The following is a 16,385-nucleotide window of genomic DNA, read 5'->3' as shown; positions in this document are numbered from 1 at the left end:
CTTCTCCTCACTCATTATATATTTGATGCTACCTCATTAAATTACACATTGCAATATTCTCCTTATCTGTGCAATCTTATTTATAATAATTTTGCCAGACACAGAGTATTCATGTAAAGCCCTCACACCTTACATATAGTAGATGCTTTAAAAAATGGTTTACAAAATAGAATCAGTACAGGATAAGCTCTTATTCACCACAGCAATTTAGTCTACACCTTGATAGACCTAATTTATTAAATGTAATACTAAAGAAAATGTCATACTATTCCTTTAAGAATAAGATGCTTAATAAGTTATATTGTAAAAATGTTTGTATAAAATATGTCATTATCAGCAAATTTTTCTCAAGTGGCCGAGTAACCAAAGTGTTTTCTTACTTGGCTTGTGCTTTTAAAATTTAAGTTAAGTGTCAACTTATCCTTAGCATTCAATTCCTCCAATTTCTGAACATAAACACGAGGGCAGCACTGGGTCTGATATCTTTGTGTGTATTTTACTATTAATTTGTTTTTTTTATAATCAGTAATTTAAATCCCAGATGTTTCCACTAATACAGAACTGAATAATTTCATTAAATATTTGGTTCCTCTATACCTTACACAGTGCCTGGTATAGATGAAGGAAGTTTCCTGTCCCACACCTTTAATATATAAATATTTGAAATGTAAATGTATATATAAACTTGACATATAAACATATAAATTGTCACTGTCACTGTCCTCCCGTTGTTCATTGATTTTCTCGAGAGGGCCCAGTACCGTCTCCATTGTGAGACTTCTTGTTACTGTGTTTGGCATATCAAATACTCTCTGTAGCTTGCCAGGCTCTCCGAGAGGGGCGAAGGAATCGAACCCGGCTCGGCTGGGCTGGCTGTGCGCAAGGCAAACGCCCTACCATCGGGATGGCCAAGTGGTCTAAGGTGCCAGACTCAACATATAAATTATAAATATAAAAGATTTAATATAGCAATACTTGAAATATAAATATATAAATGTAAAAATAATTTTAACACAATTAAAAGATACATTTTAAAACACAAAAGACTTACCCAAGTAACGTGCATGTAGAACATTTTTCTTTCTTTATTTTGGGGTTGGAGGGAGGTTTGTTTTGGGGCCAAACCTGGTGGCGTTTGGTGCTTACTTTTGACTCTACACTTACGGATTACTCCTGGTGGACTTAGGGGACGATAAGAGGGTGCCAGAGATCACATGCAAGACAAGTGTCCTACCCACTCTACTATCCCTCCAACCTATAGAAAGTCTTTAATAACCTTTGAATTTTTTCAATGTGTCAAAGTTTAAAGAAACCATTGCTATTCGCTTTACAATGCTTTAAAACTCCTTGGCCAGGCACTATGTTGCTCTGTCATAGGAAGCATTAGTTCTAGAAGGAAGATATCAGAGAAACAAATAAGCCGATTGATTCCCCTCCTTCTCCGGCTGGCAACACCCATTGACTGAGTCCAGCTAGAAGTCGGAAGGCAAAGCAAGCTCTGGGTGTAATTCAGATTGATCCACTGGTCAGTTAGAAACTGGACTTCAGTAGACGATCTGAAGGCATCCATACAGAAAGCAAACAAGTACCGATCCTACCCATAACTGGCAAACAGGAAGAAATAGACTGTGCCCATCCCCCCACCTTAAAAAACGGAGGGCTTTATAGAACCATGTAGAGAAAAAGTTAATGAACTGTTAAACCTCAGAGCAGACTTAAATAATTATGTCTCTTGAAGACCCTTAAAAACAGAGAAGTATACAGGAATCAAGAAAATATTCCAGGATACTCCTAATCCCTGGTTCTAGCATTTTAGGCTTGACTGCATCTATTCCAAGCACTACAGGGGCTGAGACCCTATCTCAGAGCACCAGCCTGACTGTGTATCCCTAAGAGTGGACGGCTGGCCCCTGGGATCTGTTTGGAATCACCCCACTAGAGAGCAAAATCCGCATGTTCATTTCTATGAACTGATCTGGGAAAAGTTGCATTGATAAAAAGAACAAAGGGGCCAAGGTGACTTTGAAAGATCTGAAAAAGGAAAAGAAATGCATTATTTAGTATAAAGAAATAATGGGTGCAAATAGTCCGTTAAAGAGATGCCTCCCGGAGCCAGATTAATAGTAGAAAGTTAAAAGCCACATCTGTGTGTTTGTCCTGCCTGTGGTCAACTGCAGATGGGATCCCAGCACCTGGTGGTCCCCTGGTACCACAAGAGGATCAATCTTGGAGAAACGGAAGTGAAATCCTGGTGGTTTGGGAAAACCCTGGCAATAGAAGGCCAAAGACCTACGGATGTGGTAGGTAGACCTCCAGAGAACAATCTTTGAGTCCCTTCCCCCACAAAAGATGTGTCTTTTACTGATCGCTGGATCAAGAGATGATATCTATACAAATATATCCCATAGATGTGTGAAATAAAGTTCACGCATCCACAGTTGAGAAACTCTAATTTAAGCATAAGTACACGGGATACTAAGATCCAGCTTTACTTATATTCTACTGTGTACACTGCAAAAACACATGCCAGTGAAATCTGGAAATGAAGGTGCATACATGTTTCAAGACACAATACGTTTTAATAAAATGAATTCCTCTTTTTTATTGCATTTTCACCAAATAGACACGGAACAGACACAGCTATGAGTTTCCTGGTTGCTCTTTCCAAAATCTGTGCTACGGTGTTGTCTACAGGACATCTCTATGAGTGAGCGAACAGCTCATGAGGATGTTGATTCGGTCTGCAGGAGTGTCAGGCATCTCTGACATGGGGATCGCTTGCCAACTGGCACCTCGTACTATGGTACTATGGCTTTTCTCCTTAGGATAATTGCTTATCAGCTGGGAATTTCATTTATTCATTTACAATATAAATGTGACTTCAGTTTCTGAGGCAAATGATAATAGCTCTAGAATTTTTTTGTCAATAAAATTATTTGAGATTTTTCATTAGACTCATGTTTGGAAACACGGCATTGTTAGCTGATTTGGTTCCTCTTCATTGCACTAATTGTTTATAAAAATTACGCTCCGTAAGCTTTTTGAGGAAACAAGTACTATAATGAGCATACCATTTTAAAAATTGAGGATAATTTAAGTGATGTTGGAGTCCAGGCACTGGGAATTTGCCTCAAATTGTTTTAAACATGTCTCCCAGTAATCATTATTTCACTAAATGGATCCTAAACAAAATTTAGAAAGATTATGGTTTTATTTATGTCTATTCAAATGTGATTTAAGGCCCTGCAGGGTAGGCAGGGAAAAATTTTGTCCTTCTGCCCATATATATATATACTTCCCAGAGGAATTTGGTTACCATGTGTATTATTATAGGGAATGGGTGGAGGAAAAATTCAGTGTAGACGCAGTATCCCGCAGACTGATGTAAAGCAGAATTCTTATTGTGAGAAGAGTTAAAATGCTGAGAAAATGCTTTCTTGAAGCACAGCTGCAAAGGATTTGCCTAAGAGAACGAGTAAATGCCCTGCCCCTATCGTCATGCTTGCACTCAGCAAGAAGAAAAGAGTTTATTGCTGGGGAACAGGTTAGAGAGAAGAGAGGCAAGGACAATTGCTACAAAGTCAAGGACCTGTTGGCAAGTAACACAAGCACCAAGAAGCAGCAATCCTCCAGAACTCACACTTTGCACAAAACAACAACAGCCTCCTCCTGGAGAAATGGAAAGTGTTCATCAAAGGCAAAAGCAAACCTCAAGTTAGGTCACCGAGTCTAACTTACTCAACACTGACCCTTTCTCATTAAAGAAAAGGGGGAAAAAGGTGTATAATTATTTCAAATATCCGCCTCTATTGTTTTTCACTTACATTATCATTCCATCCAATTATTAGACATTCACACAAAAGCTATAACCAATGGCTAGAAGAAAAACAGCCCATTGACCCCAAAACAAAAAGAATGAACATGTTTAAAATTCAATAAAACTATAATTAGCATTTCACAAATGATGCAGAGCACAAAATAATCATCAACAGCATAAAATTTTGACAGACATAGGAATTTTTACCATCAAGAGTAAATGCTAAAAATGAAAAACACGTGTAATGGAAGGGAAGAATTATTTTGATGGAATTATCATGGCACCCAACAGACATCTGAAAGAAAAGGAAGCAGTAAACTGAATGAAAGTTCAATGGAAATTATCCAAACTAAAACAAAGAGAAAAAGCAAAGTAAGAACAAAGTCGTGCAATTAAATGCTAATGAATATTAAAAATAAATAAACAATTAAAAATGGCAACTATTATTTGTAGAATAAATGACTCTAAAAACAAAGTTAATGTAGTTTCCAGTTAGAGATTCATTGTCAATAATATTAGCAATATTCATCATATAACTCTATTCTGAATATAAAATAAATCTTAATAAATTGAAGAATGTCAAAATCATTCAAAAGAAACTTTTGTTTCTTTTTGTAGGCCAAGTTTGGGTCGCTCCCTGAAGTTTTCAGGGACTTGAATTTAATGCTTGGAGACACTCCTAGCAGGGAATTTTGGCTGGGTAATATATACTGGTGGAGTGTTGGAACACAGTATAAAACCTAATCATAACATCTTTGTAAGGATCTATCAGTGACTCAATAAAAAATTTTTTTTTCAATCCAAAGTTGGAACTCCCACATTAGAAGCAGAACCTTCAGAGCTTTGAGCCTTAATCTCTGGCCCCAAAGTTTATATTCTGAGTGCAAATGCATGAAATAGTGTATGTATAAAGGTACAATAAATTCATAGGAATTTAAAGTAAAACATTTTAAATAATTTTAAATCAAAGAAGAAATCACATTATGAGAAAATATTCTAGCAAGATGAAATAGGAAAACAAGCAGATAATATGCAAGTTACCATTATTAGGAATGATAGACAATGTAAATTACAAACTTTGCAAACATTAAATGAAAAATTGGAATATATTCTGAACGACTTAATGCCAATCAATTTGATAATTTAAGAAAAATGTTCTGATTTCATGGAAGACACAAATTACCTAAGTAAATTCACAGTGCATATATATATATATGTATATATACATATCTGTATACACATACACTTAATCACTTAATCACTTAACTTCCCGTTAGTCGTCGATTTGCTCGAGCGGGTGCCAGTAACGTCTCCATTTGTCCCTGTCGCGTGCTAGTGTAGCCCAATGGCATCTGTTCGCTCCGGGAACATGAAGGGCCTCAAACCGATCGTTCATGATCTTGACGAAGAAGTCTGACCATCTGGTAGGTGGGCGGCCACGCGGTCTCTTGACATCCCGTGGAATCCAATCAGTAACAGCTCTAGTCCAACGGTCGTCTTTAAATCTCATTACGTGACCAGCCCATCTGATTTTCGACACCTTGGCAAATGAGACAGCGTCCCTGATCCTTGATCGTCGACGGATGTCAGAACTCCGGATTCGTTCTCTCATTTGAGTGAAACGTGATATTCCAAGCATAGCTCTTTCTATTCTTCTTTGGGAGACCTGAATGGCGTTCTCATCTTGTTTGCGTAGGGCCCAGGTCTCTGAGGCATATATTAATGCAGGAAGAACAGTGGAATCAAAGAGATGTGCCCGGAGCCGGAGGTTCTTCGTCCTCTTAGCTATTTCTTCGACGTTCTTGAAGGCGTTCCAAGCCACTCTCTTCCTCCTGCGCAGCTCGGGTGCCAGGTCATTTCTCATGTTGACCTCTCGACCTAGGTACACATAGCTGTTGCATTCGGAGATGGTCGTTCCATTGAGAGCGAATGGGGCGTCAGGAACAAGGCTGTTTCTCATAAACATTGTCTTCGTAAGATTCAGCTGTAGTCCTACCTTTCCACACTCACGGTCAAAGTCGGCCAGCATTTGTGCCGCTTGGCTGATGTTTGGTGTTATTAAAACAATGTCATCAGCAAAGCTGAGGTGGTGTAATTGCCGACCATCTATCTTCACTCCCATTCCTTCCCATTCCAGTGGTCTCATGATGTTCTCCAGGGTGGCACTGAAGAGTTTCGGTGAAATGGTATCACCCTGCCGCACCCCTCTCTTGACATCAACGATCACTTCGTTGTAGAATGGTGAGATCGTGGTAGTGAATCCGCAATAGAGCTCACGGAGGATCCTGATGTATTGGGCTTGAATGCCCTGATTGGCTAGGGCTTCAATGACCGCTTCCATCTCAACAGAATCAAAGGCCTTCTTTAAATCAATGAACGTTAAACAGAGCAGCAACTTGAACTCCCGAGAAACCTCAATGAGCTTGGTTATCCTGTGGATATGGTCGATGGTGCTGAATCCTTTGCGGAACCCGGCTTGCTCGCATGGTTGTCCTTCATCTAGTGTTCTGCCAATCCTATTTAGGATGACTCGAGTGAACAACTTGTAGATGACAGACAATAGGCAGATCGGGCGATAGTTGCCAATGTCATGGATGTCTCCCTTCTTGAACAGTAGTACGGTCCTGCTGGTTTTCCATTGGGACGGAACCTTGCATTCAGACAGGTAGCGAGTGAAGAGCCGACCCAGTGTATTGATGAGTACTGACGGCAGGTTCTTCAGGTGTTCAGGTCTGACCTTGTCTGGGCCGGGTGCTGTTTGTTTCTTTACCGACGAAATGGCGTGTCGGATTTCGGAGGGGAGAACGTTGGGAACAACATACCCATCCTGTGGAATTTGGTATGTTGGCAAGTGGACATGGCTATTGAAGAGATTTGAGTAGAAGTCATGGATAATCTTCTCCATTGCAGTTCTGGAGGATGTGATGGATCCATCAGGATGTCGGAGGGCAGTCATCTTGGTCTTATAGTTGGCGAAGGACAGGTGGGCCTTACGAATACTTTTCCCGGCTTCTGCCGCATCTACCAGTACTTCTGCTCTTCTCTCTTTGAGGTCTTCCTTGATCGCATCTCTGCACTGCTTTGCAAGCTCGGACGTTAGCTTGCGGTTGCCTGAGGCATGCGCCAAACCATGCTGGCGAATTAGCTCAAGAGTTTTCGAAGATAGGCGACTTTTTGTGGCTATCTCTCTCTTGGCGTTCCTCGCACTTTCATGGAGGTGCTGAACCAGTCGATCGTATTCCTCGTCAATGTTGTCAACAATGGCATCTTCCCATGTTGCCGCAATAGTACCAAAGAGTTCCAGTTGGTGGTCATTCTGGGAGTTCTCTTTTTGAACTTTGCAGCCCTTTCTCCCCGCTCTGTGAAGTAGAATTTTGCACGAAGGAGACGGTGGTCCGATCCTGTTCGAAATTTTGGGACAACAGCGACATCAGTCAGGCAAAACCGTCGATTGAATATGATGTGGTCTATTTCGTTGTGGAATCATCCAACGGGAGACTCCCACGTCCATCGTTTAGATTCTGCCTTCTGGAACTGTGAGTTACCATGGATGGTCTTGGTCGACATGATGAACTCTGACAGTCTCTCACCCTGTTCGTTCCATTCTAGGCCATGGGTCCCGATGTGAAGTTCTTCAGCTGATCTTCTCGGTCCTATCTTGGCATTAAAATCACCCACAATGATCTTGTAGAAGGTGTGGTCTTCTTTATAGAACTTCTCTAGCTCCATGTAGAACTTCTCAATTTCTCTTTCATCATAATGAGATGTTGGTGTGTAGACAATGAAGATAGAAACTGCAGGCAGTGAGCCACATCTATTCAAATGTAAACGTCCGATTCGGGTTGTTAGGCATTCGAATGAATCAATGCTCTTGGCCAAGTTTGTGTTGACAAGGACACCGACGCCTCCAACACCTCTTTTATCGCATGTTCCGAGGAACAATTCTTCTCCAGTGTCGAAAACAGCATGGTGAGATTCGTGCCTTCTTGTCTCGGTCAGACCAATGATGTCGTACTTGATCATTCGCGCTTGTACCATCAGGTCCTCGATGGATGCATCTGATGCTAGCGTACGTGCATTGAAAGTACAGACGATCATTTTTGTCTTCCTTCGTTGTGGCAGCCTAGGTCGGCCTTGAGATTTTGTCGGCCTCTCCTTTCTCATTCTTCTCAGTGCTGCCATGTCGGTGAAGCCTTCAGGGTCAGGTGAATGAGACCAGTTGTAGACACATACACAGACAACATATATGTACAGTTTGCATATCCATATATTTAATAAATTGAATTAGCAATACAAAATTTCAGACCAAGGGAACATTACTGGGAAACTCCAACAAACATTTAAATTAAAAAAAATACTATCAATTTTATACCTTCTTCTGATAAATAGAAGAATAAAGGTAAAGGTAAAGGCCCTCCCGTTGATCGTCGATTTGCTCGAGCGGGCCCAGTAACGTCTCCATTGGAGACTTTGTTGTTACTGTGTCTGGCATATCGAATACTCTCGGTAGCTTGCCGGGCTCTCCGAGAGGGGCGGAGGAATCGAACTCGGGTCGGCCATGTTGGCCGCTTGTAAGGCGAACGCCCTACCTGCTGTGCTATAATGATAAATTTTAACCCATTTCATAAAACCAGGGTTACATTGTCATTAAAATACAGACATTACAAGGAATGTAAGCAAACATTCCTAGGATTCAGATATCATAGTGGGCAGGGTGCTTCCTGTGAATGTGGCTGACTCCGAACCTAGGCCCCAGCACCCCACATGGTCCTCTGTGCCCCGACAGAAGTGATTTCTTAGTGCATAGCCAGAAGGAATCAATCCCTAAGCACCCATGGATGTGGTCCCAACAACAAAGGGGGAAAAAAGATGCATTGCGATAGCACAGCGATAGGGCGTTCGCCTTACAAGCGGCCAGCATGGCCGACCCGAGTTCGATTCCTCTGCCCCTCTTGGAGAGCCCAGCAAGCTACCGAGAGTATCTCGCCCGCACGGCAGAGCCTGGCAAGCCATGATGTGTTCGATATGCCAAACACAGTAACAACAAAGTCTCCAATGGAGACGTTACTGGGACCGCTTGAGTAAATCGACCATTTTCTTCATAAATCACTGTATCATTGTGATCCTGTTATTCATCGATTACCTCAAGCAAGCACCAATAATGTCTCCTTCATCCTAGCCCTGAGATTTTAGAAAGGGCCACATTAGAGACTCTTTCAGGGTCAGGAGAATGAGACCCATCATTGTTACTAGTTTTTGACATATTGAATATGCCACAAGGAGTTTGCCAGACTCTGCCTTGCAGCAGGTTATTGAAGCAAAATCCTTAACAAGGAGTAGAGAATAAGTTCAAACGGCCAGAGTGCAGAACTTGCACACGCTGACCTTCAATTTAATTCTCAGCACCCCCACAACACCAGATGGCCAGGCTTGAATCAGCAGGACTGCACGGCAGTCAGGAGTGTTCAAGGCTGTAGCATAAAACACACGGCCTCTTACCACTGCGGCAAAGATCTCCCCAAAGTTTCTCCAGTGCTATCAAGTTCTCTTAGCAGGAATTAAACAATTAATAAACAATAATTTCACGGGGGAAGGACTAAGAAGAATATTCTAAGTCTCCTTATGTTCATTTTATAGGATGTTTATTGAATCACTGTGAGATATACAGTTACAGATTGGTCATGATTGGAGAGCCTTCGACACTTTTTAGATGCTTTTCCTATCCATTCTATTCTCTTTGAAACTGTGCTAAACTTCCGCTTCTCCTAAATCCCAGCCTTGTTGCTTTGTACTGTTCAGCATATCCTTCACTCTACAAATGTACTTTTAGTTTCATCTTTTTTCTTTCTCTATTTGACTCTTCCATTCCCAAATACCTAAGTCATTTCTTCAGGCCCATCTTCTGTCCTGTGGGGGAAAAAATGTAATTAAAAGGGGTTCCGTTGAGAGCGAATGGGGCGTCAGGAACGAGGCTGTTTCTTATAAACATTGTCTTCGTAAGATTCAGCTGTAGTCCTATCTTTCCACACTCACGGTCAAAGTCGGCCAGCATTTGTGCCGCTTGGCTGATGTTTGGTGTTATTAAAACAATGTCATCAGCAAAGCTGAGGTGGTGTAGTTGCCGACCATCTATCTTCACTCCCATTCCTTCCCATTCCAGTGGTCTCATGATGTTCTCCAGGGTGGCACTGAAGAGTTTCGGTGAAATGGTATCACCCTGCCGCACCCCTCTCTTGACATCAACGATCACGTCTTTGTAGAATGGTGAGATCCTGGTAGTGAATCCGCAATACAGCTCACGGAGGATCCTGATGTATTGGGCTTGAATGCCCTGATTGGCTAGGGCTTCAATGACCGCTTCCATCTCAACAGAATCAAAGGCCTTCTTTAAATCAATGAACGTTAAACAGAGCAGCAACTTGAACTCCCGAGAAACCTCAATGAGCTTGGTTATCCTGTGGATATGGTCGATGGTGCTGAATCCTTTGCGGAACCCGGCTTGCTCGCATGGTTGTCCTTCATCTAGTGTTCTGCCAATCCTATTTAGGATGACTCGAGTGAACAACTTGTAGATGACAGACAATAGGCAGATCGGGCGATAGTTGCCAATGTCATGGATGTCTCCCTTCTTGAACAGTAGTACGGTCCTGCTGGTTTTCCATTGGGACGGAACCTTGCATTCAGACAGGTAGCGAGTGAAGAGCCGACCCAGTGTATTGATGAGTACTGACGGCAGGTTCTTCAGGTGTTCAGGTCTGACCTTGTCTGGGCCGGGTGCTGTTTGTTTCTTTACCGACGAAATGGCGTGTCGGATTTCGGAGGGGAGAACATTGGGAACAACATACCCATCCTGTGGAATTTGGTATGTTGGCAAGTGGACATGGCTATTGAAGAGATTTGAGTAGAAGTCATGGATAATCTTCTCCATTGCCGTTCTGGAGGATGTGATGGATCCATCAGGACATCGGAGGGCAGTCATCTTGGTCTTGTAGTTGGAGAAGGACAGGCGGGCGTTACGAATACTTTTCCCGGCTTCTGCCGCATCTACCAGTACTTCTGCTCTTCTCTCTTTGAGGTCTTCCTTGATCGCATCTCTGCACTGCTTTGCGACTTTAGCTTGCGGTTACCTGAGGCATGCGCCAAACCACGCTGGCGAATTAGCTCAAGAGTTTTCGAAGATAGGTAATTTTTTGTGGCTATCTCTCTCTTGGCGTTCCTCGCACATTCATGGAGGTGCTGAACCAGTCGATCGTATTCCTCGTCAATGTTGTCAACAAAGGCATCTTCCCATGTTGCCGCAATAGTACCAAAGAGTTCCCAGTTGGTGGTCATTCTGGGAGTTCTCTTTTTGAACTTTGCAGCCCTTTCTCCTCGCTCTGTGAAGTAGAATTTTGCACGAAGGAGACGGTGGTCCGATCCCGTTAGAAAATTTTGGGACAACAGCAACATCGGTCAGGCAAAACTGTCGATTGAATATGATGTTGTTTATTTTGTTGTGGAATCGTCCACCGGGAGACTCCCATGTCCATCGTTTAGATTCTGCCTTCTGGAACTGAGTTACCATGAATGGTCTTGGTCAACACGATGAACTCAGACAGTCTCTCACCCTGTTCATTCCATTCTAGGCCATGGGTCCCGATGTGAAGTTCTTCAGCTGATCTTCTCGGTCCTATCTTGGCATTAAAATCACCCACAATGATCTTGTAGAAGGTGTGGTCTTCTTTATAGAACTTCTCTGGCACCATATAGAACTTATCGATTTCTCTTTCATCATAATGAGAACGACCATCTCCGAATGCAACAGCTATGTGTACCTAGGTCGAGAGGTCAACATGACAAATGACCTGGCACCCGAGCTGCGCAGGAGGAAGAGAGCGGCTTGGAACGCCTTCAAGAACGTCAAAGAAATAGCTAAGAGGATGAAGAACCTCCGGCTCCGGGCACATCTCTTTGATTCCACTGTTCTTCCTGCATTAATATATGCCTCAGAGACCTGGGCCTTACGCAAACAGGATGAGAACGCTATTCAGGTCTCCCAAAGAAGAATAGAAAGAGCTATGCTTGGAATATCACGTTTCACTCAAATGAGAGAAAGAATCCGGAGTTCTGACATCCGTCGACGATCAAGAATCAGGGAGGCTGTATCATTTGCCAAGGTGTCGAAAATCAAATGGGCTGGTCACATAATGAGATTTAAAGACGACTGCTGGACTAGAGCTGTTACCGACTGGATTCCACGGGATATCAAAAGACCGCGTGGCCGCCCACCTACCAGATGGTCAGACTTCTTCGTCAAGATCATGAATGATTGGTTTGAGGCCCTTCATGTTCCCGGAGCGAACAGATGCCATTGGGCTACACTAGCACTCGACAGGGACAAATGGAGACGTTACTGGCACCCGCTCGAGCAAATCGACGACTAACGGGAAGTTAAATGATTAAGTGATTAAGTGAAAAGGGGTTGTTCATTTGGAGCTATACCTAGTGGTACTCAACGTTTACTCATGGCTCTGCCTCAGGGATAAATCTCTGTGGGGCTAAAAACCAGATGTGTTGTCAGGGATGGAACTTAGATCTGGGGTGTGCACGGCAAACACTGCACCCACTGTGCCATCTCTCTCCAGCCCCTACGGCTCTCTTCTTATTGAAAAAACTTCTATCATGTTGATTTGGAGAATTTCATAATCTGCACATACATTCATCTGATGGGAGTTATATTACATAGGAAGCAACCAAACAGAACAGATTTAACTAATTACTCCACCAGTAACAGCCCCCAAGTTCTACTTGGGCTGTGCAACATAATAAAAGTGCTGTGCACACATGCGTAAGCACACACCAACCCAAATTCTGAACTTTTTAAGGAGTGACAGAATAGTATTTTCAATGGTATTTTTCCCTGCAGATACAAATGAAGAGGAACATCAGTTGTTTAAAGTGCCTTGGATATCACCACACTGTTCTTTAAGACAGTTACTGAATAAATTGAGAATGAGCATATTTTCTTTAAAATAAAGTGGAGGGGCTGGAGTAATAGCACAGCAGTAGGGCATTTGTTTTGCATACGGCCGGTCTGGGTTCAATTCCTAGCATCTCATATGGTACCCTGAGCACTGTTAGGAGTAATTCCTGAGTGCAGAGCCAGGAGTAACACCTAAGCATTGCCAGGTGGGACCCAAAAAGCAATAAAAAATAAATCTTAAAAAAATAAAATAAATAAAATAAAACAGAAACAGCTCAATGAGTCAATAAAATACTTTGTGAGAGATCCTTGGCATCCCTGAGCAGAGAACCATAAGTAACCACACACTTGGTATGGCACCAAAAAGCAAATATAATAAAACATATGTAATATAATAAATTTATAATAAGATAATGAATTGAAATGTTATATATGATAAAATAAAAAGCAAAATAGGTTTTTTCCCATTAAGCAAAAGTGCTGATTTAGCATTTTGAAGTGTAGAAATACATCAACTAGCAAGAGTTCCATAGTAATATTTCCTGAAATTGAAAAAAAACTACAAAAACTTCTCTATTAACAAATTTTAAAATCAAAAAAAAATAAAATAAAAAAGGATGACTCAATAATGTAACACCAGAATCTTGTCTAAAATAATGAATTTCAAAATCCATGTAACAGCCAACCTTGTCTTTCATATGATCCTATTTGGAAACCCAAACTCCAAAACAAGGAAAAGCTAGTTTTGTTGAAATTAAGATGTGGTGAGTCTAATATACTCTGAGCTACAACATTTAAATCACCTTTTTTGAAGCTTTGAAAAGAGTAACCAACTTAGACCTGAGAATTAACAACAAAAAGGCTCAGACAATATAAGAATTAGTTTATTCGCCAAATACTAAAATTTCTAAATCCTGGAGATGAATATGTGAGCAATGACAGACAGGAAAGGGAAAAATCCCAAGAAAGTATACAAGACTCAGAAGCTTACCCTGGCCAAAGAACAGAGATTTATGCTGGCAGCCATTAATACTATGTTACAAGAGAGCAAAAGAGAACACATTTTCCTAATCACTCCCTTACTAAAAAAACCTTGTATCTAAATACACAATTGTATAATGTAGCTGCACTGTGCGTATAAACAGTAAGCAAAATAAGGTTTGTCTTTGCCGATCAGTTCATTCACTGAAAACAGCATTATATACATAATATACAACATAGAAGCAAGTATAGGCAATTGTACCACAAGACCAAAATTAAGCATGTCATTTCTAAGGATGTGAACTAAAGAGGAACAAAACATTCCCAGTAATAGAAACTAAGAACAATGACTGCATAGAGTTGCAATTAGTGAGTTGAATGAAAAGGATTGACAGGAAGATTTAGAAAACTTAATTTTTCTCATTTTGCCCATTCAAATCTGTTTTGTTAGATGGATTTTTCCCATCTCTAGTATAAGCCAATAGTTTTCAATTCATTTTTAGGTGATAAAAAGACCTCCAAGTTCAGTTACTGCTATATTCCATCTTATGCAACAAAAATAAATAGTTTCAACTGTTATGTAAAGTTAAATCTCCCCTTTGGAATCAGTATCTTTAACCCAGGTCTTTGTCTTTTAAAAAAAAAAAATGTTGGGGCTGGAGTGATAGCACAGTGGGTAGGGTGTTTGCCTTGCGCGTAGCCAAGCCAGGTTCGATTCCCGGCATCCCATATGGTCCCCTAAATAAAATAAAATAAAAACATATTGGTGGATTAGTTGTGTGTCTTGCATTCAGCTGACCCGGGTTCAATCCCAGGCACCACCTCAGGACCCTTGAGTAGTCCGAGTAGTGATCCTTGAGGACAGAGCTAGGTGGAATTCCTGATACCTGCCAAGTTTGGCCCCCAAACCAACCACCAAACAAATACAATTAAATAAGGAAGAAGATATAGTTTAGAAAAAGTAAGGGAGGAAAAAGAAGATGAGGTTGGGTAGGTTGGGGGTATCAGGAGAGTAAAGAGGAGAAGGGAGAAGCGGTGGACCTACTAACTTCATCTCAAGAGAAAGTTCATGCTCCTTGGACCTGCTTCAGGCTGGCAGTTCAAAGTTGGGCTTCTGAGAACCCTTGTTCCCTCACTGTTCTGACCCTTTGTGGCTCAAGACGGGAAGGCAAGGGACAGACAGAGTAAGGGCCGGAAAAAGCCAGGTTTGGCAAGTGACGACTACAGTGACCTCCATTTCCTGGGTTTTGAGCAGATATTTTAAACACTTCTTCCCAAAGCAAATTCCTCTCCCAGTGGACCGATTGCTATAGAGCAATCCCGGGAAGGGGTGATCTGTTCGACTCGTCAACGTTCCTGTACATCTTGCTTCCTGGAATCATGCATCGTGCACTCACCATAGTGCATTCATTCCTACATAGTCTAATCTTTCCTGATCTGCTTCTTTCCACCACGATCACCGGGATCACAAGGTGGTTATTGGCACAGTTCACACATCTGTATGCTGATCTCCCAAATTCTAAGTGAAACCAAAAAATTCTAAAGTAGTGTCTTGCGACTCCCCTCCCCAAGATGGGGGGTGATTCATTAGCAAATTTCATTTTTTTCCTTGAGGAATATCATGCTACAGAAGCCTAACAACTTATTTGGGGAAGAGACCCATGACTTATAATGGTATTGATAAGAGACTTTAAGGCCATCAATGTTCTAATTCCAAACTCATCAGGAGTATCAGTGGTTTTCCACCAATGAGCCAAGGCCCCCCTCCCTCTCCCTATCATATCTTCTTAGAAAACTTTTTTTTTTTAACTTAGACTTTGGGTTACATGCTTACAGGAGTGTTAACTCTTTATATGCTTACTGCAACCAAAAGCTTTAATATCCATGGCATCTTGGACCCCTATGTTATCACCAGTCGACATCCTTATTCCCAAAGAGCACTGCATTCTATTCCTTGGCATTCCCACTTCTGTATTCCAAGGCTGTTCTTGCCATCATTTGATTCATTGCATTCCCTTTTCTTGTTCTCTGTATACCACAGATGAGGGAGAATCTTAAACACTTTATCTAAAGAAACTCTCCCTGCTCTCCAGGGTACTTTAACCTCAATTCTATAACCCTCCAGTGGGTAAGTGTTAAACCAGTCATGACATGCCTGCCAAGCTCACTACAAAATTTCAAACCTGGGAATACTATAGTTCTGTTTCTGTTTTTTGAGCTCCAACCAAACCTAGGAAAATATGAAAATGAACTGCAATTTAAACACACTCTCCTATATTACTCTTTCCTGTACACATGAAGTATAATTTTCTCAGTTGTAACAAAAGTCAAATCTAAAATGAAAATTAAAACATGACTATAATGATAAAGATATTACTCTGACATAGATCATAATCACTGTCACTGTCCTCCCGTTGTTCATTGATTTTGCTCAAGCAGGCCCAGTAACGTATCCATTGGGACACTAGTTACTAGTTACTGTATTTGGCATATCGAATCTGTCACGGGTAGCTTGCCAGGCTTTGCCGTGTGGGCGAGATACTCTGCGTAGCTTGATGGGCTCTCTGGGAGGGGCGGAGGTATCGAACCTGGGTCGGCTGCGTGCAAGGCAAATGCCCTACCCAA

This window comes from Sorex fumeus, unplaced genomic scaffold (assembly GCF_029834395.1).
Source record: "Sorex fumeus unplaced genomic scaffold, SorFum_2.1 ptg000002l, whole genome shotgun sequence".
Lineage (NCBI taxonomy): Eukaryota > Metazoa > Chordata > Mammalia > Eulipotyphla > Soricidae > Sorex > Sorex fumeus.
The sequence above is the reverse complement of the archived record's forward strand: the minus strand, read 5'-3'. Positions refer to the sequence as shown.